The sequence below is a fragment of the Silene latifolia genome, chromosome Y, assembly GCF_048544455.1.
Source record: "Silene latifolia isolate original U9 population chromosome Y, ASM4854445v1, whole genome shotgun sequence".
NCBI classification, from domain to species: Eukaryota; Viridiplantae; Streptophyta; class Magnoliopsida; order Caryophyllales; family Caryophyllaceae; genus Silene; species Silene latifolia.
The window spans coordinates 32,608,783-32,635,806 of NC_133538.1; the positions used below are offsets into that span (position 1 = coordinate 32,608,783).

Here is a 27,024-nt window from a genome sequence, read left to right on the forward strand (position 1 = left end):
TTTGGTATTGACATGCGAGGTAGTAAGGAGCCTTTGCTGGATTTTTTCTCGAACAAAATGACAGTCTACCTCAATGTGTTTGGTGCGTTCATGATAGACTGGATTGGCTGCTATTGCAAGATCAGCTTGATTGTCACACTTGAGAGAGGCTGGCCCCAGATGGGTTAGACCTAAGTCATGGAGAAGCTGGAATGGCAAAGTGACTTCACAGGTGGTCATGGCCATGGCCCTATACTCCGCCTGTGCAGATGATCTGGACACAACAGTTTGTTTCTTAGACTTCCAGGAAATAGGTGAATTGCCAAGTAGGATGCAAAAGCCTATGGTGGACCTTGATGCGTGCATTTTATATAGGTATTTTATACTTCATTTGCATGCATTCTAATGCATATTTAGTAGTGTTTAGCTACAAATGTCCCCCGAATAGTTTACTTTGGTTTGTCTTGTATTATTTGCAGGTATGAACTGGAAAGGAGCATAATCAAGTCTAAAACATGTCCCTATGCATGCATTTAGGAGATGAGTTGAGTCGGAGTATGGAAACTACTAATTGTGATGCGCAAAGAAGTAAGATAGCTAGGCGAGCAAAGGAAGAACTTTAATTTACTAGTGCCTAGTTTGAAGAGCCATATCTCGAGTTCTACAACTGATTTTCAGGTGATTCCAATTGGAGATGAAACTTATCCTCTTAGATTTCCAACGCCACCGGAAACGCTCTATTTGCCAAAGTAACGAAGAAATGGAAGCCGTTTGAAGTTAAGTGCGCGAAGCAGGAATTATGCACTGGAAACCACGCGATCGACTAGAATACTGTTCGATCGAGTAGTTTAAGTCCTTGATCGAATAGCTTATTTTAGATAGTGTTCGATCGAGTAGGTTTTCTACTCGATCGAGAGGTTTTGCTATAATTTACTCGATAGAGGAGTTTTAAACCACTCGATCAAGTACTTTCTATCTGCCGCAAGGTTTTAATATCGTATTAGGTTAATATTTATCTTTCCTATAAATAGGAAAGACGTCATTAGGTTTAGGGAGTACTTTTTACTTTTCAATACTACGGGACGTTTTGATACTCTTTTCCGAACCTTAATCCTTGTAATTTTCTCTCTCTTTTATGCTATTTCTCTCTTGCTCGTTTCTTTATTATGTTTGTTTCTTCTTCATCTCTTGTTCTTGCTCTATTTCTATTTATGATTAGCTAATTCTCCCGCTAGGATTTAGGGGATTCAATGAACTGTTGTTAGTTGCTAATTAGGTTCACAGGTCTTTTGTTGCTATCATGTCTTTGTGTTAATCACTGCATATAACTGCAATTAGTTGCTTGAGTCGACACATTTAGCTAATTGATTCGGTAAGCCTTGACCTAGACCGGAAGGTTGGAAGGGGTGAGACCTGCAGTGAACATTAGGATGCTTTAGTGAGGGCGGAAGCTAAGCTAATAGTGTTTTAGGGTGAATTGAGGCTGGAAGTAGATATTCGTTGCCCCTTAAACTGGTACACACGACTGATCTGTGACCTAAACTGTGACCATCTGACATACATTGATGAACCGACAATCCTAGTTCCTTCTCTTTATATTTAGTCTCTTAAATCTCTCCCTGCTTTAGTTAGTTTAGTCTATTCAACTCAAACCCCCATCTTGTGACCTCAGACGAACTAAATTGACAAGTAGATAGTGACCGCCTCCCTGTGGAGATCGACCTTACTTACCGCTGACTTCTTATAGTAGTACTTAGGTATTTATTCTTGGTACTAAACGACGGTATCAAATTTTGGTGCCGTTGTCGGGGAGGCAACTATTTTATTTACTCGTTTATTTTTGTCTGTCTTTAGCCTTAAGAGATTAATTGCTTGAGGCAGTTCTCATCTTTTTCTCTAGTGTTTTTTTGATAGGTCCTACCTAGATTATTCTAGGTAAAAGATCATCAAAGGGAAGGCTTGAGTACCTTTGATCTTCCACCTATGTTCCATCCTATGGCGCAGCAGGTGGTTTACTGTGAGAGATGTGGTGCTGCGGGGCACAATGCTGTTATCTGTCTAGCGGGAAACGACAGTATCAAAATTTGGCGCGATGAAGTCTATGCGTTTAGGCAAGCCACTCCTTCCTTTGCATATGTGCCACCACATCCGCTTCAGCAACGAGGCTATCAAAAGTCTCCGTTTATCTGGCCCCCGCAACAACAAACCCTTCCTCCCGTTGAAGAGAATGAAGAGGTTGCTGAATTGAAGTCCTTGGTGAAGGCACTTGCCCTTCTAGTGCAAGAATCTGATAAATCTAGAGAGGCTCACCTCAAGCTACATAAATCTCAACTAGCTCAATTAGCTGCCGAGTTGGATTCTAGGGACTCAGAGACGGTATATGCTGTTTTTACCGACAGTAGTCTTTCCCATGAAAGACCTGAGTTGTCTATTGATGATGAAGACATGTATGACTCGGAAATTGAAGGTAAGTTTTTCTCGAATTATTCACCATGGTTCAGCATAAGGAGTTCGATCGAGCATATTCCACCACTCGATCAAACACTTTGGAGGAAGATTTGCTCGATCGACCAGATGTGAGTGTTCAATCAAATATTGCTGAGGAAGAACAACTCGATCGAACGGTAAGTACTCCTCGATCGAGAAATTTTGATGAATAAACTCCTCGATCGGGCACTATGCATTCTCGATCGAGTGATATGGCCACGGAGAGCATTGCTATGTCACTTTGGTCCGTTTTGGATGACGATTTGGACGAAGACAATGGTTATGGTGAATCCTCCACTTTCAAAGCCGAGTTGGATGCTTTAGAGGCTGCGATTTACGAGATAGTTCCCACAGAGAAGGGGAATGATAAGGTAGCTAAGTCAGAGAACGCTTTTAGCACGGAAGAGGTAGTACATTCTTTTATCAATGATTCCGACGTTAGGAGCGACCGACCTGAGGTAATTAAATATGATTTCATGATTATTGTTATGACTAAAAGTAAATTACCTCGTATGACTTATGCTATATATTTCAATACTCCACCCCCTTCTAGTTGGATAAATAAGCTTATAAAGTTTCACCATATTTGTCATCAAAAATTTGTTAGGCTAAGACGATACTTTATATTGCTTTCATATGATCTTTCTTTATTATGGTGCTACTTACAGTTTTGTGTAGCACATGCGCAGTTATTTGATCGGCTGCTGCGTGCTTTGAGCTGTTTTGACTAGGCTCAATTGGACTGGCTGTTGAAGAAAACATGGTCGAGCTAGGACCTGTCTGAAACTAGCGCTGTCCGGGAGGCAACCCGGAGTTTAATTTTTAGTTGATTTTCGAACATTTTAGTTTTGTTGTGTGTGTAATAAATGGTTTTCAAACCATAGATTGTGAAGGATTTAGGCTTGGTTTTTGGTCGACATTTGTCTGCAGGTACTTCTCGATCGAGCACTCTTTTTACTCGATCGAGTGCTTGACTCCTTCAATCGACCAATTTTGTAGCCTAATGTACTCGATCGAGTACTTAATATTTTCGATCGAGCACCAAGTTCGCCTGTTTTGATTCGCTTCCAGTGATGCTGTTATGCAGCTGTTCGTGACCTCCCATGTTGCTGGCTGGTTTGGGGAGGTCCCTACTTCGCGTAATCTTGTAGGTTTTCTACAGTTTCACTCTTCTTTTTAGTTTTCATTTCCCTTCCCTATTTTTGAGTACAATGAGGGCATTGTACGGTTTGGTTATGCATCCATATCTGTGTCTGCATGTTGTTTTTATTGCATTTCAGTTATCACGTTTAATTTATGTATGCATTGTCGTTTATTTTTATAATAATTCAAAAAAAAATTGAAAAAAAATTGAAAAAAATCTATAAAATCAAAAAAAATTCACGTTTACTTTTGCATATAGGTTGAGTCGGAACGGTAGATTTGAATGATGAAAGTGCACTATAATTTGTCCTTTTTCTTAAGCCTTGCATAAATTAATATCTTTAGCATTGTCTTTTGCATATATATGGGTTAATGTTAAAATTTAGCTGAACGAATAGACTTGACCTGAAATTTTGGCAAACTACTTATAATTTCTAAGATTTAGAGCCTTAAAACTAGTGTCATTTATGACCAGTTCATGCAGGATTGTGAGTAGTATACTCCTTGCATAACATGTTCATTAATTTACACGTATATGAAATTCAATTGCTTTTTGCCTACATACATTCGGGTTAGTGGTTGGTGTTACATGCAAGGAGGCACTTACATTCCCTTTTCTTTCATTTTTACCCATTTAACTCCACATTTAGCCAAATTTGCCTTTTGACCTTTAACTACATCCAGATTTAGCCTGCCTTGTCAAGCTAGTTTAGATTGTTTTGTGGTATATTGTTTATTGTGTCAATTAGTTGCATGCATGTTTATGTAGGTCGTAGTTTAGGTGAGCTATTATATTTCTTTCTCTCTTACATTCATATGCTTACACTTTGCTTCATGAGAGAAGAGTGACCCGTGAGAGTCCATCATTAAAGGTCGTGCAAGGTCGACGGTTCAGCTTTGTTATAAACATCTTACAACTCGTTTGCATTTGACAGTTTTTGCTATAAGTGTTAGTTTGCTTACATTAAATTGGTTTAAGTGGACAATTTGTAGCTAGCTCCGAGTTTTCTTTTCTGTTCCATTAGTTTTGCATATAGTTTGCTTGGGGACAAGCAAAGATTTGGTTTGGGGAGATTTGATGCGTGCATTTTTTATAGGTATTTTATACTTCATTTGCACGCATTCCAATGCATATTTAGTAGTGTTAAGCTACAAATGTCCCCCGAATAGTCTACTTTGGTTTGTCTTGTATTATTTGTAGGTATGAACCAGAAAAGAGCGTAATAAAGCCTAAAACATGTCCCTATGTATGCATTTATGAGATGAGTTGAGTCGGAGCTTGGAAACTACTAATTGTGATGCACAAAGAAGTAAGATAGCTAGGCGAGCAAAGGAAGAACTTCAATTTAATAGTGCCAAATTTGAAGAGCCATATCTCGAGTTCTAAAACTTATTTTCAAGGGATTACAATTGGAGATTAAAGCTTGTCCTCTTAGCTTTCCAACGCCACCGGAAACGCTCTATTTGCCCAAGTAACGAAGAAATGAAAGTCGTTTGAAGTTCAGTGTGCGAAGCAGGAATTATGCGCTGGAAACCACTCGACCGAGTAGAATACTGTTCGATCGAGTAGTTTAAGTCCTCGATAGAATAACTTATTTTAGATAGTATTCGATCGAGTAGGTTTTCTACTTGATCGTGAGGTTTTGCTATAATTTACTCGATAGAGGAGTTTTAAACCACTCGATCGAGTACTTTCTATCTGCCGCAAGATTTTAATATCGTATTAGGTTAATATTTATCTTTCCTATAAATAGGAAAGACGTCATTAGGTTTAGGGAGTACTTTTTACTTTTCAATACTGCGGGACGTTTTGCTACTCTTTTCCGAACCTTAATCCTTGTAATTTTCTCTCTCTTTTATGCTATTTCTCTCTTGCTCGTTTCTTTATTATGTTTATTTCTTCTTCATCTCTTGTTCTTGCTCTATTTCTATTTATGTTTAGCTAATTATCCCGCTAGGATTTAGGGGATTCAATGAACTGTTGTTAGTTGCTAATTAGGTTTACAGGTCTTTTGTTGCTATCATGTCTTTGTTGTTAATCACTGCATATAATTGCAATTAGTTGCTTGAGTCGACGTATTTAGCTAATTGATTCGGTAAGCCTTGACCTAGACCGAAAGGTTGGAAGGGTTGAGACCTGCAGTGAACATTAGGATGCTTTAGTGAGGGCGAAAGCTAAGCTAATAGTGTTTTAGGGTGAATTAAGACCGGAAGGAGATATTCGTTGCCCCTTAGACTGGTACACACGACTGATCTGTGACCTAAACTGTGACCATCTGACATACATTGATGAACCGACAATCCTAGTTCCTTCTCTTTATAGTTAGTCTCTTAAATCTCTCCCTGCTTTAGTTAGTTTAGTCTATTCAACTCAAACCCTTCATCTTGGGACCTCAAACGGACTAAATTGACAAGTAGATAGTGACCGCCTCCCTGTGAGATCGACCCTACTTACCGATGAATTCTGTTAGTAGTACTTAGGTGTTTATTTTTGGTACTAAACGATGGTATCAGACCTCCTGCTAAAGGCACATAAGGCCCAATCAGAGTCACAATAGGCAGTTAATTTGACTGTAGAGTCACTGGCAAATAGAATGCCCTGGCCTGGAGCAGACTTTTGGTATCTAAGAACCCCCCTGGTAGCTTGCATATGATCAGAGGTAGGATTTTGAAGAAACTGACTGAGCAACTGCACTGAGAAAGCAATGTCAGGCCTTGTGATTGTTAAGTAGATCAGTTTGTTCACCAGCTTTCTGTAGGTGTCTGGTTGGGGCAAGGGAGTTCCCTTCCCTGGCTCCAGTTTGATGACAGGATTGACTGGTAACTGTATGGCCCTGGACTTGTCTATTCCAAAGTCTTGAGCAGGTCCATTGTGTACTTCTTTTGGGAAACAAAGAGACCAGCACTGCTTCTGGTCACCTCCAAGCCAAGAAAATATTTGATTTCACCCAGGTCTTTCATGTGAAAGGATGCATTAAGCTGTGACTTAAGGGACTGAATGTCAGTGGGATTGTCCCCTACAATAACCATGTAATCCACATAAATAAGAACCACTGTTGTGCTGCTATTGTGTTGTTTCACAAACGGTGAAGGATCAAAATGATATTTTCTGAAGCCACGGTTGAGTAGAACATGAGACAGTTTGGAGAACCACTGTCTAGGGGCCTGTTTCAAGCCATAGAGTGACTTCAATAGTTTGCAGACTTTACCTTCATAACTGTGTGAGTGAGACTCCCCCTGACCTGGTATGTGTAGGGTCCCATCAGTATAGCCCTGTGGGAGTTTCATGTATACATCTTTTACCAGATCTCCATGGAAAAAGGCATTGGCCACATCCATTTGGCAGGTGTCCCAGTTCTTGATGGCTACAATAGCAAGAAGGGGTCTGACTGTGGACATTTTGGCCACTGCGGCAAAAGTTTCATCATAGTTAACTCCAGGAAGTTGTCTAAAGCCCTGGACCATCAATCTAGCCTTATGTCTTTCTATGGAACCATCGGAATTATGTTTAGTTTTATAGATCCATTTGCATCATATAGCCTTCCTCCCAAGTGTTGTTGTCATGAAGAGCCTGCAATTCAAGGTTCATAGCTTGGATCCATTGTGGGTGTTGAACAGCTTCTTGGAAAGTGATGAGGTCTGGTTCAAGGACATCTGTAGTGACATGTCCTGGAAATGACCGAGGTAGGTGCAGCTGAACTAGATTGGCAATGGTAGAGGGAGCCATGACAGGATTGTGAACAACATAGTCTTTGGTCCACTCAGGTGCTCTTCTAACCTTAGTGGATCTAGTGTGTGGTTCAGGGAGATTGTCACTCTCAGGAGAAGGTCCAGGCTCCTAGGACATCTCCACCTGATCAGTATGAGTCAGTGAATCAGGAGAGGTAGCTGCTAGAACATCAGGTTCAATGAGAGTGGATATGTCATTTGTAGGTGGTGAGATTGATGTTGGATGATCTGCTGCTTGGAGTGAGGGAAGAGATTGGGAGAAGTTGTTAATTTTAGAAGGGAAAACATCTTTAAAGAACTTGACATCCCTGGAAACAAACACTGTCTTTTTAACTATGTCATATACTCTATATCCCTTTTGGGATAAAGGGTAACCCAAGAAAACACAAGGTATACCCCTTGCTTGGAATTTATCCTTCTCTCTGCTTGGATTATGTACCATGACCAGGCATCCAAACACTCTCATCTGATCATACTGAGGAGTTTTCTGAAAAAGAATATCATAGGGTGTTTTATTTTTCAGCACTTCAGTGGGGAATCTGTTAATGATATAAGCTGCAATGAGTACAAAATCACCACATAAGGTTAATGGCAAGCCAGAGCTAAACCTTAATGCCCTGCTGATTTCAAGAAGGTGTTTATGCTTCCTTTCAACCACCTCATTCTGCTGTGGTGTGCCAACACAACTAGTTTGTTGCCATACTCCTTTGGATGTATGTATTTCTTGCTATCCCCTTCTGTAATTTCAAGATCATTATCTGATCTGAGAGTTTTAATGGTTCTCCCAAATTGATTCTTAATGAATTTATAGAATTGGACAAGCAGAGGGGCTACTTCTGATTTATTTTTCATGAGATAGACCCCAAGTGGCCCTGGAATGATCATCAATAAGAGTTAGGAATTTCCCAAAGATTGGGATGTCATCAATTCAGCAATTTGAGAAGTCAATGCCTCTAACTGAGCTGCAACGGCTCCATCTAAACTACCACCTCTTGTACTACGTCTGGGGTTACCATACTCAACAGTGTGAGTAGATATCTCATCGATCAATTTCCAAGCATTGGCATCAATAGTGTTGTTTTGAAACCTCCCATTGGCAGAAGAATCAAGTAGGGCTCTATGATCGTCATGCAGCCCATTATAAAACCGATTGCATAAAAACCAGATCTGGAAGCCATGATGGGGAAGAGAGCGGACTAGTCTCTTGAAACGAACCCATGCCTCATTAAAGTCTTCAGTGGAACCTTGTTTGAAACTCGTAATTTGGCTTCTAAGAGCATTTGTCTATTAACTAAAGTAGCAAGCAAGAAAAATTTAATTAAGGAAAATGAATTCAAGTAGGATAAAGGTCTAGGATATCGGGTCACCACGGTTAACAACAATCAAGGTAAGGTCAACGGTTGGCATAAATACGGTCTAAGGGGTAATGAAAAGGTCCTTCTGATCCGTTATTCGCCCTAGAGTACTAATTTAGCTCTCGCTCTAATTAATTAGGATGGTCTATTGTTTGTAGCAGGTCTAACTTCTTCTAATCTCTTGATCTAGGTCAAAGTTTCCCGGGTCAAATAATTAATTACGTCGACTTAACCAATTAAATGCTATTAGATGCTATAATTAACAACACAAATATATATTAATCCCAGACCTAATAATCTAATTATGATCGTCTTATAACCACGACTTCCTTACATCCTGGCATAGGAAATTTAGCTACGCATAATTGAAATGATAAACTCAACAATAATAATGACTCTTGATCTAGGTCAAAGTTTCCCGGGTCAAATAATTAATTACGTCGACTTAACCAATTAAATGCTATTAGATGCTATAATTAACAACACAAATATATATTAATCCCAGACCTAATAATCTAATTATGATCGTCTTATAACCACGACTTCCTTACATCCTGGCATAGGAAATTTAGCTACGCATAATTGAAATGATAAACTCAACAATAATAATGAAAATTAAATTAAACATGATGGAAAGAAGTAAATAATAATTAAACATACAACTTGCAATGATAAAGGAGAAAGAACGAAAATAAACTAAAAGAAATAAATGAAGAACTAAGATTAATTGATTACCGGAAAATAAAGGAATCAAGGTTACAAGTTTTCAGATCCGAATTTCCAAAGCAAAGTAACGTGTAAAAAGAGAGTTTTGCAATCAATACATATATATAAAGCAGAAACTTTTCAAGCGATATTAGAGAGTCCAACTTTTTTAGAGATCCTAACAAGAGTAGATTTCGAAACAAATTTACTAAAAATTATCCTAATAAAAATAGATTTCTTAATATTTAAAACAAAATTTGATAAAATAATCCTAATATAAGTAGATCAAATATATTTTAATAAATTATCCTAATATAAGTAGATTACTATTATCAAACAGGTAATAAAAATCTGTAATCGGCCAAGTTATCATTTTTATTTTTTTTCCCACTTATGGTCTCATACATTTGTAGTTTGTATTTCCGCATCAAAATTCAAGAAGCTGATGGATAAATAATGAGTTTATTGATTAAAGTGTTATGTTAAGATGATGTAGTACGTAGTTACACGAAGTATAAACTACGGTTATTCCAACAAAATATAATCACAAAATAATCATTGGAGTGTGTATATAAATCATACATGCCTCGATATACACATTCAAGTGATCAATACATATAAAATTATTCACTGATTTAAATATGTTAGTCCCTCCGTCTCGGACAATAGTTTACAATTGCTTTATACACGATTATTAAGGTAATGAGAGAGGAATGAGTTTATAATTATTACAAAAATCAAAATAAACTTGAAATTAGAAGGAGATAAAATGGTCCTCATCCATATGAGTTTGTTTATTTACTAAAAAAGAAAAGTGTAAACTGTTGACTAATCACCTTAAATAGGAAAATAAATGTAAACTATTGATCGGGTTGGAGGAAGTACTATTTTGTTTCATTAATTTACTCTATATAACATTGTGTTGTTCATTAGGTCGTAGAGAAACGAAACCGAGAATAACTGAAGTAAAATTTGATGGTTAGAACAACTTAAAGCTTGGAGTAACTCATAGTATTATTCATATATGATGAACTGCTGATCAGTTGTAATCTAACCATTACATAATATTGATTTCTTCTTAGATTCATTTTCCGAGGATAAAAATATACTTAAATGCACAATTCTTCTTAACTTAAACATGGAGAACAAAAAAAAAACTAATTACAATGCAAAAAAATCAACACTTTTTTAACCATTTAGAGCAGTTTGAGTGTTGGACTCATGAAAAATTAGATGTAATAACATACAAAGTACGTATTCATATATTATATACCAAATTTCTTTAGTCATACTAAAACTGAAAAGTTAACTGAAACCTAAAAAAGTAGCTTAAAAGGTAACTGAAAATTAAGAGTTGATAAGTTAACTGATTAAATAAAAAATGTTTAGAAAACTAACCGAAAGGTAGCTGTTTTTAAGCAAAAGGACATAATAAGTACTCCATATTTAATATTTAAAATTGAAGAAAGGATTAAAAAAAAATAATAAGTAACTTATTTCGCACATGCTAAAAATTAAGAATTAAGATAAATGAAACTTAGGTCAAATAAGCTTAAACTTATTTCTTATAAACAGAGCCTAAATATGAGATTTTTCATAATCTCCCGACCTTCCTCATATCAAATTAATTTCTTATTTATGTTTGCCCATGTTGACTTACTTTTGAGCGTATTGTTAGGAGTTGAGCTCAAGTTCTTTTTAATTTTATAAACTTGATTGATAGAATAAATAACTATTGGTCTAGAATAAATATTAGCAATTATACATTATAACAAAAATTATAAATATACTCTATAATAATCATGAGGAACAGAACAATAAGCAATTGGTTTTCGACAATTGCATTTTCTATTAGATAAAGAATGATGTGTGTGCAACAATAAAAAGTAAGAGAGGCAAACCTCGAAATTTTGTTTGCACCCATTTTCAATAGGACTTTTTCTAATCAACTTAACTGACTTCTATTACCAAACCATGATAATGCAAACCAACTTTTACAATTTGTTGTTCAATAAATTTTGGGCTCCCATAAATTCACGGGAGTAATGTATGGAAACACGGAGATTGTACACACATACCCGTGCTAGCTATCAAGTGGGCCCCAATTAGAGAACTTTGCCGTGTACGTAAAAGGGCATCCTTGGTATGCTCCCTATAATCCCCGTGTATTGGTCTAATCTTCCCGTGAAAATGTGTGCACCCTAAATTTTTAAGGCACACAACATGTATATTGTTATAGATAATTTTAATGGAATCCCCGTGCATCGTACGGGCTTTCCAACTAGTATTGAATGATAACCTAATAAAGTTCTAAGTTCCCCCTTAAATAATAATAAGGGAAAGTTATTAAACAAGCAACTAATGGGCCGAGATATCAGCTTAACAAACACGGCCTGTACAAAAAACAATCGATCAACTAAAAATCTAGTCGATCGACCAAAACAGCTTCAGCAGAAAATTCACATTAGTCGATCGACTGAAATAACTGGTCGATCGACTAATGACTCAGCACAGCAGCGATTTTTCTCTCCAAAATTCTTCCTCACTTGCTCACATGTCTCGAGGCAACAATCTTCGAGCTCTGACTCTTCCAATTCCCAAAATGCAACACCGGAAACAAGATTTGGCTTGTTTTCAATCATTCGGGTCCGAACCTGTATAAAATACAAAGTAAACCATTCTCAGGAGGATAGTAGCTATTTGTTACGATTTATGCATAGAAATGCGTGCTAAAATAGCATTAAAAGTACGTAAATAAAGCACGCATCAAACCTCCCCAAACCAAACTCTTGCTTGTCCCCAAGCAAGCAAAGACTTACATACAACAAAGGAACTAATGGAATGATGAAAAGACTCAGAGCTAACTATGCTTTTGAATGCCCAAACCGTTTAATGCAATTGGGCCAACACCAAAGTACCAAATGAATGGAAACGAGTTAAATCAATGATTAAGCTACTGAACCGTCGACCTTCCAAGACTTATATATATCAGACTCTCACGGGTCGCTCATCACTCATTTAAAGCACAAGGTAAGTATATTGTAAGATAGAAAATAAGTCACTCACCTAACTACGACCTATAAGAACATGCATGCAATCTAACATGAAACTAATCTCTACAATCGTACATATGCATTCCAACCAAACAGGACTAAGACACATTCCGAGGACTTACATATAGTGTGAGGTGAGGTAATTGGTTAAACAGGGGCACAACGATTTGAAAATGTGGAGGTAGAGCCAAGCTAGTATAACCGTAACCAAATAATAAGCTTATTCCGCTTTGTATACCCAACTTAAAAGATAGAAACGATGTCAATGTGGCACAAACTCACTCACAATCATTAAAACACGACTCCCCATATAATACAAAGTCAAACATGGGAGTAAAAGACCGATAAATTTTTTTCTTCTTTTCTTTCTTTCTCAGCCGTTTTTTCTCTTTTTTTTTCGATTTGATTTCTTTTTTTTTTCATTTCTTTTTCTTGCTGATTTTTTCAACTTCTTCCTTTTTTTTCTTTTTTTTCCTTCTTATTTCAACCCTCTTCTCATTATCAAATGCAAATACCAAACTGACGAATATCACATACCCACAATTAAATGCAAAAGAAAAAATGTTTTTTGTATTTTTTTCAAATTTTTCAAATTTTTTGTTTTTTTGTTTTTTTGTTTTTTTATATAAGTGGAAAAGAAAGAACAATGCATACGGAAATGCAAGAAATATGCAAACAGAAATGCAATGAAAATGGAAATGGATGCAAACAGACAGATGCATACCCTCCCCAAACCAAATCACACAATGCCCTTATTGTGATCAGCAAACAACCAGCAGCATCAAAATATATGGAAAAAGGGGTACACAAAACGAGATGAAAACAAGTAAAGTAGATTAGGAAGAGAAACTCACAAGATAGGGCGCGCAAAAGACCTCCCCAAACCAGCCAACAACAAGGGGAGGGCATAGCAAGCAGCTACTAGTCGTCGCCTGCAAGGTAGTCAGCGTCGTCCTCATCCCTCTCGCGGGAGCGTGAAGCAAGAACAACTTGGTTTAAAACACGCTGCCATCCTTCAAAATAGTCGATCGACTATTTGCGGTAGTCGATCGACTTTTTTTCATAATCTTCTCCTTCAAGTTGGTCGATCGACATATAATTCCAGTCGATCGAATTTTCTTCAAATCTTGCACTTCAAATTTGGTCGATTGACCTATATTCATAGTTGATCGACTTTTTCCCTTCTTACTTGCAACGTGAAATCACCCTTTTTCATGCGTAAAGTTCATAGCATCTGAAAATTCACCACAATTTCCAACAACAGGCATAATATATACACAAATATTTCAAAAGCACACGGTGACAAGTCCTAATTAAAATGCGATTAAAGCAAACACACACTAATTAAAGAGTCCAAATCCTAAATTACAAAACGTATACAATTCGGGTTGCCTCCCAATCAGCGCTGGTTTTTAAGGTCCCGCTCGACCCGTTTTACCTCAATTGCCACACCAACTAAGCCACCCACAACATGGTTGATGACTGAATGAAGTACCCTCAGCATTCTTGATCTTGTCCTTAGGCCACCACAGTACCTTTCCTTCAGAAAAAGAAGGGCATACCGTCGCACAGGCTATCGCACTATACTTAGCCCTCGGGCTCCCTTTTCTTTCACGCGACATGGAATCTTCTATCCCTCCGCCATATTCAACATCGCCAGCCTTAGAAACTACACCCAATGCACCAAATCCATTTCCTGAACCCTCATGGTATCTTAACCTGTCATGTCCTGTTGAAAGAGAAACAAAAGCAAGGTCCTCCATCTTGCTCCCAACATGGGGCGGATGTGTCACAGCAATAGCGAGACATGACTCAACAGTGGGACTATCAGCTACCCTAGTAGACTCTACAGGGGAAGCAACATGGCAAGGTACAACTTGCATGGGTGCCCTACGAACATTAGATTGGGTATAAGTCAGTGGCTCACCCCCCACCTTAAATTTCAGAGTCCTCGCTCCTACGTCAATTATTGCACCAGCAGTGTGCAAAAATGGTATTCCTAAAATAATAGAGGTATGGTTATCCTCGGGAATGTCTAAAACAACGAAATCGACGGGTATAAAGAACTTCCCAACCCGCACAGGAACATCCTTTAATATCCCTAAAGGCCGCGACAAGGAGCGATCTGCCATCTGGACAGTCATATTGGTGCATTTAAACTCGATCAAACCTATCATTTTAGCTAAAGACAGGGGTAAGACACTGATGTTGAAACCCAAGTCACATAAAGCATTATCTATAGTATGGGTGCCTATAAAATAGGGTATGGAGAAACTACCTGGGTCAGCCAACTTGGGTGGAGACTTGTTTTGTAGGAGTGCACTACACTCCTCAGTAAAAGCTATAGTCTCCACCTCATCAAAGCTCCTCTTACGAGTCAAAATTTCTTTCATAAACTTGGCATAAGAGGGAACCTGAGTAATAAGTTCAGTGAAAGGTACCGTTACCTGTTGTCGGGTCGGAAATGGAAGCTTAATCGCAATGGGTGGCTCATCATCTTTCTTCTCCTTATCAGAATTTGGTGTCTTGTCAGCTATACTAGACGACCCATCAGTGATAGGTAGCATATTAGCAACTCTGTTAGGCAGAAAAGTCGATCGACCATCAGAACCAGTCGATCGACCATCAACTCCAGTCGATCGACTAAAAACACCTATCGAAAAAACACCTATTGATCGACTTTCACGAACAATCTCAGCATCTACTTCAGCCAATTTAGTCAATCGACCATTGTTGCCAGTCGATCGACTTTTCCCAGTCGTTACAGCAGCTTCGACAACAAATTTTTTTAGAGCATCAACTTCTAAGTCCTCAAAAATAACATCGTTATTTACTTGGGGGATCTCCGGTGTGGGGTAATATCCGTATAAGACCCTTTAAATTTAGGACTATAACGTAAATTTAACATGTGAAATATGGTCATAAACGAAATACAACAATGAAACGATAAAGATAAAGAATCAACCTCGGGTCCTTTGATGCACGGCGTACAGAACAGAAATCAACAGAGATTCCCTCCTAATAGTTGCACCCAAGATTTGTCCGAGAAATGCCCTTGTGCTAGAACGTGTTCTCCGATTGCCTTGCAATATTGGGAGAACTTGATGTGAGCTTTTCTCGAGATGTGAGATCTCAGTTTCAGAGAGAAAATAATCTCCAAAACCCTAGTTTTTCTGTAAATGAAATTGTCTAGGTCAAAAGGAGAGGGAGTCTCTCCTTTTGTTTGGTTCGCCCAGCCGTGGTTTGCATGGGGAAGTGGGCTTCCACTTCCTCTTAATTTTAACTCATGGTACGACCTGAAATGCGCTAAATGTATATGACACGGTTTCATCATAAATTGTCATCGGTTATCGGATATTAAAGCATCAACTAATTATAACACGGATCAGTTGAATCATTAATACGTGTCCGACAAAGACAATATTGTATAATTATATTCAATATACATTAATCAAATATAAATCGTTTATATTTAATTTTACGAATTAACTGCTTAATTCGCCTTAGCCATTATTATTTAATCCGTATTAAATAACATATCTCAACATCACATTTTGACTAAATATTAGTCAAATAACTCGAACTAAATCGGTTAGTCAAAATTGGCATCTACATGACTGTATTTTCATACCTTCACGTCTCTCAAACGTATCCTATAGGTGTGACTTTTAGGGACCAGTTGATCACCGCCATCTCGTATGACAATAACGTCAAACTTATCTAGCAAGCCAACCGTTATTGATAAACGTGGATCAACCGATAATAATACCAAAAGTATGCCCTTTGATCCTTTTAGAGGTTTATAAGTCCTTGCACTAACTGTTAAGGACACCAACCCCAACAAGCTCCCACTTGTCCGTACAAGTGTATGTGCAATGACGTTATCCGCACTAACGGAGGACACAAGCTCCAACAAACTCCCACTTGTCCGTACAAGTGTATGTGCGATAACCGATTCTCATATTCATTTAAAATTTCTCCCACTCAATGTAAAACAATTTGCGGATCCGGATCCGCAAAGGTCGTATTTTACAATCGATCTGTATCTAGAGTGGTTTCCCCGACTAGAGAGTAACTTAACCGATAAAACGAATCCGTATCCGAGCATGGCCATGCATTTCGATTCTGACTCCTCGAGTGGCCCTGAGAAATATCGAGTACCCGATAAAGGCTGAATATTTCCTTCAACTCGACTCCTTCCGATCTAAGCACAGCATGAAATGACCCAGAAAAAATCTACTTGGCCCCTGTTACGGATGACCGTGAGAAAGAAACCAAAGTCACCCAAAATCTGCCTTAGTCTCAAGAGACAATCGATAGTCAAAAGAATCGACTCTTAGGATCACCATGGAAGTCCTATCCACGACCGGGCACCGAATGTTATAAAACATTTAGGACTCCACGTCGATGTCACAATTGTGTCCTACGAGATATCCGTATAAATCGCCTCTGTGATTGGTCAATCAACCGGTTGACTTATGGCTCGTTGAACCCACCATCAACCAACGTCACAAAATAATTGCCGAGTTATCAGCTCATGTGGGCAATTAAGGACTGAAAAATATAATGTTCGTTCCGTTCACTTTGTGGTGTTCAAAATTTGTCGTACAAATCCACATGAAAAACAAAATATATATAAAATATCAAAACGATGATGTTGTATAGAGTACAAAAGCGAATGAATCTAATCCATAAAAGAGTACTACAACTTAGGAACACGTTTAATTCCCATGGAATTAACATGCCCTTCATGCTTATCTTGTCGTAATGGTTTAGTGAGAGGATCTCGCTATGTTATCATCTCAGTAGCAATCTTTTCTATCACTACTTCCTTTTGCTCCACGTAATCTCGGATTAGATGAGCTTTCCGTTGTACATGTCTAGACTTGTTGCTAGACTTTGGCTCTTTAGCTTGGAAGATGGCACCACTATTGTCGCAATAGATGGTGATCGGGTCATTCGAACTAGGCACTCTGAGATAGTCCATGTAAGAATTGACGCATCCATATCGCTTCCTTTGTAGCTTCGGACGCGGCATAGTACTCGGACTCGGTCGTAGAATCTCTTTAATGTGTTTGTTTGAACTCTTCCAGTGATCTGCGGCGCCATTAAGAGTAAAAACGAATCCAGAGTGAGATTTCGAGTCATCACGATCCGTTTGGAAGCTAGCATCTGCAGAATCGGGTTGCGCATAGCTTTTGTTCGCCTCCATAAGTCAATGCCCAATCTTTAGTCCTCCGGAGGTACTTAAGAATGTTCTTGACGACTAACCAATGTGATTCACCCGGTCTTTGTTGGAATCGACTTGTCATACTCAATGCATATGCCACGTCTGGACGTGTGCATATCATGGCATACATGATTGATCCTATAGCCGAAGCATAAGGAATCCGTGTCATGCGCTCTTTCTCTTCCGGTGTCTCCGGTGCACGAGATTTGCTCAAATGCACCCATGGAGCCATAGGAAGAAACCCCTTCTTGGAGTTAGTCATCTTTGAATCTCTCTAGGACTTTGTCTATGTAAGACTCTGATCGAGAGATAACATCCGTCGTGATCTATCTCGATAGATACGGATGCCTAGAATTCTTTGCGCCTCTCCCAGATCTTTCATCTGGAAATAGTTTTTCAACCATACTTTCACCGAAGTTAAGAGAGGTATGTCATTCCCAATCAGGAGTATGTCGTCAACATACAATATTAGGAAAACAATCTTGCTCCCACTCGACTTGATATATAAACATGGTTCCTCGACCGATCGAGTAAATCCATTTTCTTTAATCACTTGGTCGAAGCGATGATTCCAACTCCGAGATGCTTGCTTAAGTCCATAAATGGAACGCTTAAGTTTGCATACTTTCTTAGGATGTTGTGGATCGATGAAACCTTCGGGTTGTACCATGTACAACTCTTCCTCCAAAAAGCCGTTTAAGAAGGCGGTTTTCACATCCATTTGCCAAATTTCATAGTCATGAAACGCGGCGATCGCTAAGATAGTCCGAATGGAACGCAGCATGACTACGGGTGCAAAAATTTCATCGTAGTGCAAACCTGGCACTTGGGTGAAACCTTTAGCAACTAGTCGTGCTTTATAGATATCTTGTTGACCTTCCACAGAATGCTTTATCTTGTAAAGCCATTTGCATTGAAGGGGACGAACCTTAGCAGGTAAGTCAACAAGATCCCATACGTTGTTCTCATACATAGAGTCCATCTCGGATTGCATGGCCTCAAGCCATAGCTTTGAGTCGGAACTAGTCATGGCACCTTTATAGGTTGTGGGTTCACTACTCGTTAAGAGTAGAACGTCATCTATGTCATGTTCCTCGACCATACCAATGTATCTGTGCGGAGGAATAGAGACTCTTCCCGACCTCCTAGGTTCCTCGGGAATGTTAACCGCAAGGGGATTGAAGGAACAGGTTCCTCCAATAGATGCTCGGTACTTGGTTCTGGAATCTCCGACAGGTCGAAGGTTCTATCACTCTTTGCATTCTCGAGAAATTCCTTCTCTAAGAATGTCGCACTAGCCACAACAAAAACACGTTGTTCGGTTGGCGAATAGAAGTAATGACCAAGTGTTCCTTTAGGATAACCTATAAAGTATGTCTTGACCGATCGCGGGCCGAGCTTATCCTCGTGTCTCCACTTGACATAAGCCTCGCAGCCCCAAACCCGTATAAAGGACAAGTTAGGGACCGTTCCCTTCCATAGTTCATATGGAGTCTTGTCAACAGCTTTAGACGGACTTCGGTTAAGTATTAAAGCGGTGACATAAGAGCATAACCCCATAATGAGTCGGGCAACACGGTGTGACTCATCATGGATCGAACCATATCAAGTAGTGTTCGATTTCTCCGTTCGGACACACCATTCAATTGAGGTGTTCCAGGTGGAGTTAAGCGTAGGGCAATCCCACAATCTTTAAGGTGTTGATCAAACTCGTGAGAAAGATACTCGCCACCACGATCCGAACGCGTGTTTTAATCTTCCTACCTAATAGGTTCTCGCACCCTATTCAAGTATTCCTTGAATTTCTCAAAGGATTCACTTTTGTGCTTCATTAAGTAGACATATCCATATCTACTTAAATCGTCCGTGAAAGTGATGAAATACCTATAGCCTTCTCGTGCGGTGATTGACATAGGTCCACATACATCCGTGTGTATGAGTCCTAATAGGTCAGCAGCGCGCATTCCAACACCTTTGAAGGAAATTCGAGTCATCTTACCGATGAGACATGATTCACACGTGCCAAATGATTTAAAATCAAAGGCCGAGATAGCTCCATGTTTAATGAGCTGTTTTTTCGCGTTCTCATTAATGTGTCCCATACGGCAGTGCCATAGATACGTCTGATCTTTGTCACCAACCTTTAACCTTTTATTCATTACGTGTAATATTTCGGTTGTCTGATCTAAAACATAAATTCCATTCATGGAGACTGCCTTGCCATAAATCATATCGTGTAATGAGAAAATGCAAGTATTATTCTCTATTACAAATGAAAAACCAAGTTTGTCAAGTGCAGAAACAGAAATAATGTTTTTGGAAAGACTGGGTACATAATAGCAATCATATAATGATAACTCAAATCCGCTAGGAAGCTGGATCACATATGTTCCCTTCGAGACGGCAGCCACTCTTGCTCCATTCCCGACACGCAGGTCAACCTCACCCTTTACGAGAGGCTCGAGATTTCGGAGGCCCTGCACATGATTACACAGATGAGAACCACAACCAGTATCAAGTACCCAAGTTCCGTAACTTGCGTGGTTAATCTCAATCATATGAATAAAAGTAGAAGAAGAAGACATACCAACAGGTTTAACGCGACCTGCTTTTATGTCTTCATGATAAACAGGACATGTGCGCCTCAATGCCCGATCTTGTGGCGTGATGGCATTCCATGTTTTCGGTTTTGCTCTTTGTCGCGCTGATGAGGTCTTTGGACTCACCAGTCCACTCTTACCCGAACCCGACTTCTTGAACTTCGCCTTACCTCTGCTAGGTTTGCACGAGCTTTGCCCTTACCCTTTCCCTTGTTTGTCTAACGAGAACATCTGTTTCATGCTCCCACTTGAACTTCATGTCCTTCTCGGTGCATACGAGGAGGGAGTGCAATTCATGGGGAGTTTTCTTCAAATCATTCATATAGTAATTCGCTCTAAATTGCGAATAACCATCGTGGAGTGAGTGAAGTATGCGGTCGATCACAATGTTCTCGATCTTACAATCAAAGGTTTCCGACTTCTCGACATTCTCAATCATCTTTGAGAATGTGTGGGCTAACTGGTTGGCCCTTCCGGAGTCTCGCATCAAAGAAGCGAGTGGTATGCTCATAGGTCACGATTCTCGGTGCTTTCGAGAATTCCTTGGTGAGCGTCTTTGAAAATCTTGTTTGCACCATGGGCTATGAAGCGTTTCCGCAAATTGGGTTCCATTGCAAAAATGAGTACGTTTTTAATCGCACCCGCTTCCATACGAAATCATTAAACTTGGTGATTTCAAAGACTCTAGCCGTGGGACCTGGGTTTGCGGGATGGGCTCAATAGATATTTGAGCTTCCCGTCGGCGGCGGCGACATTCCGTAATGCCGCCTCCCGATCGCGATTTGATCCATCATTCTTGATCGAGTAGACGATTCATCCGATTCATGAAGATCCGAAGCCAGGACTCACGGTCCAATGTGGCACTTGGCATTGGGTTATCGGTAGAACCAGCCATTTGATATTAGCGGTTTAAAAGTTAAGTGATCTACACTGAAAAAGAAAGAAAAATAAAAACGAAATAAGCAACTCATCGAGGTGATTTAAGTCTATTTAAAATTCGTTTTAACGTGTAGACTCTCGCACTTGCATAATTGATCTCCCTCAAGAATGATACAAGTGATCCCAAGACTCAATTTACGTAAACCGATAAGCCAACTGTTTAGCTAATTCTTCCGTAAGAACTCTTGGTCGATAGATTTCCGTAAATTCTATCTATAGTCCACCATAATCACAGGATCGTACGAGTGATCATAGTGTTGAGATAAAATAGGTCAATCGGTTCCAACTTACCCGACGTAGAAGGGGTCATATTATGCCTACCGACGAAGAAGGGACTCATTGGAGTTTGACCTATAAAGACCGTTCTCAATTTTTGTTTATACGAGGAAGATCCCATCAACTAAATTATAATTCATATTAAGTGAACGAATAACTAGCGTCTGCGTGAATGAATTAATTTGGGTGATGGCTTAAAAATCGTGTGACATGAGAATGTCAATGAAAACTAACTCGTGACCTCTATATGTGTCAGTTTTCATGCAATAATTAGGTGGTTTGGTTTTTAGGCGGAAAATGATGCATACTATCGTTACGATAAAATAAAAAATTGAATGCAATACGTAAATAAAAATTCCTAGTGTGGCCTATCCTAGTAAAATAAAACATAAAACAACTTTGGAATCCACCGTTGGACCCGACAAGCTTGTCTTGATGTTCCATCTCGATCCATGTAGCGGGAGTGAGCATCCGATCTTCATCTTTGGTCTTCTCAAAAATTACAATTTAAAATTACAAATATAAACCTATTTACATTCTAATTAAAACTGTAATTACAAGTGAAAAATCCAAAACGGAGATACGAGATCTCAAAATACAACCAAGACCGTGTTCCATCATTACGGTAACACGTTCTACTAAGGCCACACTAAGTTACAACTGTTTGCAAAATAAATAAATAAATAAATACGTAATAAAAAGCATTCAAAAACATTCATAATTAACGATAAATAAAATGCATCAACTAAAAACAAATTCATTCGTGACATAATTCCGTAATTATGTGAAATTTATCCAAACCACCTTTTAATGATTAAAATTCATGTGATAAAACCGCTTCTATCAATTTAATTTTAATCTAATACAGTCCGTTACTTTAAATACGCTTTAAAATAACTTAATGGTACGTGTGTGAACCGTTTCACAATCATAGCGAGTGTACAATATCCGTATAAAGTACAAATTAAGGCCAAAAGAAAATTTAAAGCAAAAGGAAAAAATTTTCAAAGTCCAAAAACGAAATCCCTCGATCCAGGGACATAAGTGCTCGATCGAGGAACAAAAGGGCTCGATCGAATGAGGCTGCCATTCGATCGAGGGTTTGCTGTCGGGAGGTGCTCGATCGACTAAACATGAGGTCGATCGAGGACCTATATCAAAAAGACTGATTCGATCGAGTACGAGGAGGTCTCGATCGAAGCGATCGAGGAGTTTAAAAGTGGTCGATCGAGTACAACAAGGACTCGATCGAGTAAAAACATGACAGAAAACCTCTCGATCGAGTAATAACATGCTCGATCGAGTGCAAAATTTCTGGAAAAACAAAACCCTCGTGAAAACAGTTTTGTGAAACAAAACAACCTCAATTTTGATCAAAACCGCATCAAAACAATTTAACAATTTGATAAAACTTGACATATTGTTATAATCTCCGTATAAAACAACAATATGCACAAAAACAAATCGAAAACAAGATGAAATAACCGTGTAAAACATGTCACGGTTTCAAAAAAAAATTTCAACCGTGTAAACAAGGCACGGTTTTGAGACAAAACAACAGATTTCAAATCGTTTTATGAAAAATCACAATGAAAATTTACGTGGCCTCGCTCTGATACCACTTGTGGGGTAATATCCGTATAAGACCCTTTAAATTTAGGACTATAACGTAAATTTAACATGTGAAATATGGTCATAAACGAAATACAACAATGAAACGATAAAGATAAAGAATCAACCTCGGGTCCTTTGATGCACGGCGTAAAGAACAGAAATCAACAGAGATTCCCTCCTAATAGTTGCACCCAAGATTTGTCCGAGAAATGCCCTTGTGCTAGAACGTGTTCTCCGATTGCCTTGCAATATTGGGAGAACTTGATGTGAGCTTTTCTCGAGATGTGAGATCTCGGTTTCGAGAGAAAAATAATCTCCAAAACCCTAGTTTTTCTGTAAATGAAATTGTCTAGGTCAAAAGGAGAGGGAGTCTCTCCTTTTGTTTGGTTCGGCCAGCCGTGGGTTTGCATGGGGAAGTGGGCTTCCACTTCCTCTTAATTTTAACTCATGGTACGACCTGAAATGCGCTAAATGTATATGACACGGTTTCATCATAAATTGTCATCGGTTATCGGATATTAAAGCATCAACTAATTATAACACGGATCAGTTGAATCATTAATACGTGTCCGACAAAGACAATATTGTATAATTATATTCAATATACATTAATCAAATATAAATCGTTTATATTTAATTTTACGAATTAACTGCTTAATTCGCCTTAGCCATTATTATTTAATCCGTATTAAATAACATATCTCAACATCACATTTTGACTAAATATTAGTCAAATAACTCAGACTAACTGGTTAGTCAAAATTGGCATCTACATGACTGTATTTTCATACTGTCACGTCTCTCAAACGTATCCTATAGGTGTGACTTTTAGGGACCAGTTGATCACCGCCATCTGTATGACAATAACGTCAAACTTATCTAGCAAGCCAACCGTTATTGATAAACGTGGATCAACTGATAATAATACCAAAAGTATGCCCTTTGATCCTTTTAGAGGTTTATAAGTCCTTGCACTAACTGTTAAGGACACCAACCCCAACATCCGGTCCATCATAAGTAAGACCACTTAGTTGGGCTTAATAAACAAAAGTGGGTTTAAATCCATTTTAACAATCACTAATTTGTTCACTTAAAAATCAAATTATATCTCTCTAAAACCCTAGCCTCCATCAGTTATACGCGGGGCTTCTATTGATTATCAATCGATGGTAAGCCCCAAAATTATTTCATATTTCAATTAATAGTATGCATAGCTATCTTCTATTCAATAAAAGTCTCCCTTTTGGTGAGAATCGTTTTTCTGTCCCTTATTCGGGGTTTTTCCATTTATTCGTGGGTTTAGTCTCATCAGTAATATAGTCAAGAGTAGTTCGTTGATGGTTCGTAGCGTGTTCTTTCAAAGGGTACACGTGATTTGTCAACGGTCTTTGGAACCAGTCAGAGATAAATTTTATCTCATCAATCAAACGAAGGATCCCTCAAAAGCTACATGAAGATAGCGACACTAGGAAGAGCCAAATTGTCATATGCTGTTTTGAGATCCCTGGTTTATAAGAAAATTATTTTTCTTTGGTTTCCAATAGATTTGTTTTCAATTATACCTATCATTTGTAAGTGTCGTATGACGTTCTATTAATTAATTGTTCTTTTATTTCAAAAAAAAAACCAAATTAATCATATTAACAAACAATTACAAATATGAATTTACAAACCTGATTTGAGTTCATCGCCGGTGGGACAACGAAGTTTGTGGGCACGACAATCACGGAACGGAGAATCTAGGAGGCGTAGCGTGTAGTGGACACATCTACACTTTAGGAGGGGGGTCGGTTTCATTTTGTTTTTATTCTTATTGGATTCGTATTACAGTATTGCGTTATAAGACCCGTCTTTTTTTTGTGTAAAGAGCAAAAAGGTGATTTTTAATGCTAATAATGGGATTTGAATCCAAGTCATGAGCACCATCTCTTATTACTTTACCAACTAAGCAGATGTCAACTAGCTTAGTTGGTAAAGTTGTGAGAGATGATATTCATGACCTGAGTTCCTGTTAGATGATTGGTGGATAGGTAGGGGTTAGGCAGTCAGCGTCGAGTGGCACCGGTGGGCTGGGGTAGAAGTTGGGAGTGGGTTGTTAGGGGGAGATGATGGTGGTGATCGGGAGTTTGGAGGGTGTTAGAGGATTCCCTTGTTTAATTAAAAAAAAAAAGTTTAATTAAGGGTATCCCTTTCCTTTCCTTTCCTTTCCCGTCCTTTCTTTTTTCTTGTTTCCATTCTCTTTCCCTCTATTGAACCAATTAATAGATCATACAACCAGTTGTGTATCCAGTTGTATGCTCTAAAACCCGAGCTATATAATAAAGTTTTCGAGTTTTGTTTTAAAGAAGTCGAGCTATACCATAAAATTTCTGAACTCACTCACTTAAACATAAAAAAAATTAACTTTAAGAAAGCTCAAAAAAATTACATATAAGCTCGATAAGATATAACTTGGTTGTATAATGCTATTGTACCACTGGAGGTATAATGATATTTGTGCTATTGAACCAAGCGCCCTCTGAAAGTCCTGCTTTTAGTTCTAATCACTACAGAGCATAGTCTAAAGTCTAAACCATGGCTTTGCAAACCAAATTTTCTCAAATTACTCAAAACGTTCCGTCTCAATAATTTGCTTATCTTCAATTAAACGTAATTGCTCTTTCATGTACGCATTTTACTCAATCATGTACTTTTTACCATAATATTTCGAGAAGATACCCTTCTCCCTCAAAAAAAAAAACTCTCTTTCTCCACTTCTCAAAAACTGATCACTTTTTTTACTAGATTATCAGTTATGCAACTTAATTCTTATATTGAACAAGTAAATATTCTATTTTCATTAATTATACATCTTAATCATAGTCATTTTTTTGTATCAAATTCATTATAATTTTATGCAATTAGATCTAATTAGGTTAATAAAATTAGGGTTAATTAACGAATATTGAGCTAGTGAAATTTTATGCAATTAGATCTTTTATTGAACAAGTAATTAGAGGATAACAAACACATGGGTGAACAAAGATGTTAAATATTGAGCTAGTCAAATCTTGTTGAAAAATTTGGTACTATGTTTCTTTCTAAAGAGCAGAAGGCCAAAACAATTGAATACTCTTTTTCTTTTGAAAGAAAAACGAATGAATATAATCCATACAAGTATCTAGTTGCGATGGTCAGTGGATGAGGGAGATAGCAGGCGGTGGTGGCGAGAGTGGCAGGCAGAGTGGTGGGATGGTGGACGATGAGAGTTTGAAGAAAATTGGGGGAAATTGAAACGGAAGGCAAGCACATGAATAAGTAAAATGAAAAGGGTAAAATCGGTAATTTTTCACATGATTAAGTAAATCATGTACATGAATGGGTATAACCCTTAAACGTAATAAAAGAGTATGAATGGAAGAGGAATATATTCAAACAATCATTTGCCAACTACCCATGTAATTATACACAAGTGTCACTAAACAATCACACAACCGCATTGTAACAACAAATTTGCGTTTAATCTGCAAACAAGAGATAAAACACAAACAAATGCAACAAAATAATAATTTTATTAATCAAAAGGATTTCGGGTACAATCTACTAGTTATTCTACTTGATTCGATTTCCATGATGAATGAATAGGAGGGTCTTGATTTGAAGACTTGATTCTCCCTGGATGAATTTGACTTGCTTCTCTTCAATTGACGGCGACGAACGCTTGATGTCGATTCAAAGACTAATTTAGTATTCAAATCTAGAGGACTAGAAATGAATGTAATTTCCTTCTCTTGTTTTTTTTCTTGGGAGAGATTTTGTAGAGAATGTTTTGTAGAAGGGTTTTTGGGTTTTGTAGTGTATTTTTGGTGTAAATGTGTTGATTTTTGTTTGATGTGGTGATTAGTTTTATGAGAATGAATGCTCTCCGTATTTAT

The 27,024-nt window shown here is 38.2% G+C and overlaps 1 non-coding gene across 1 annotated transcript; it reads left to right on the forward strand.

Annotated features, from left to right (window-relative positions):
• The first annotated feature begins 8,509 nt into the window (after window positions 1-8,509).
• On the forward strand, window positions 8,510-8,616 carry LOC141636256 (small nucleolar RNA R71). Its single transcript, XR_012540879.1, has one exon. It is a non-coding gene; the product is annotated as a small nucleolar RNA R71 (small nucleolar RNA).
• Window positions 8,617-27,024: the final 18,408 nt, after the last annotated feature.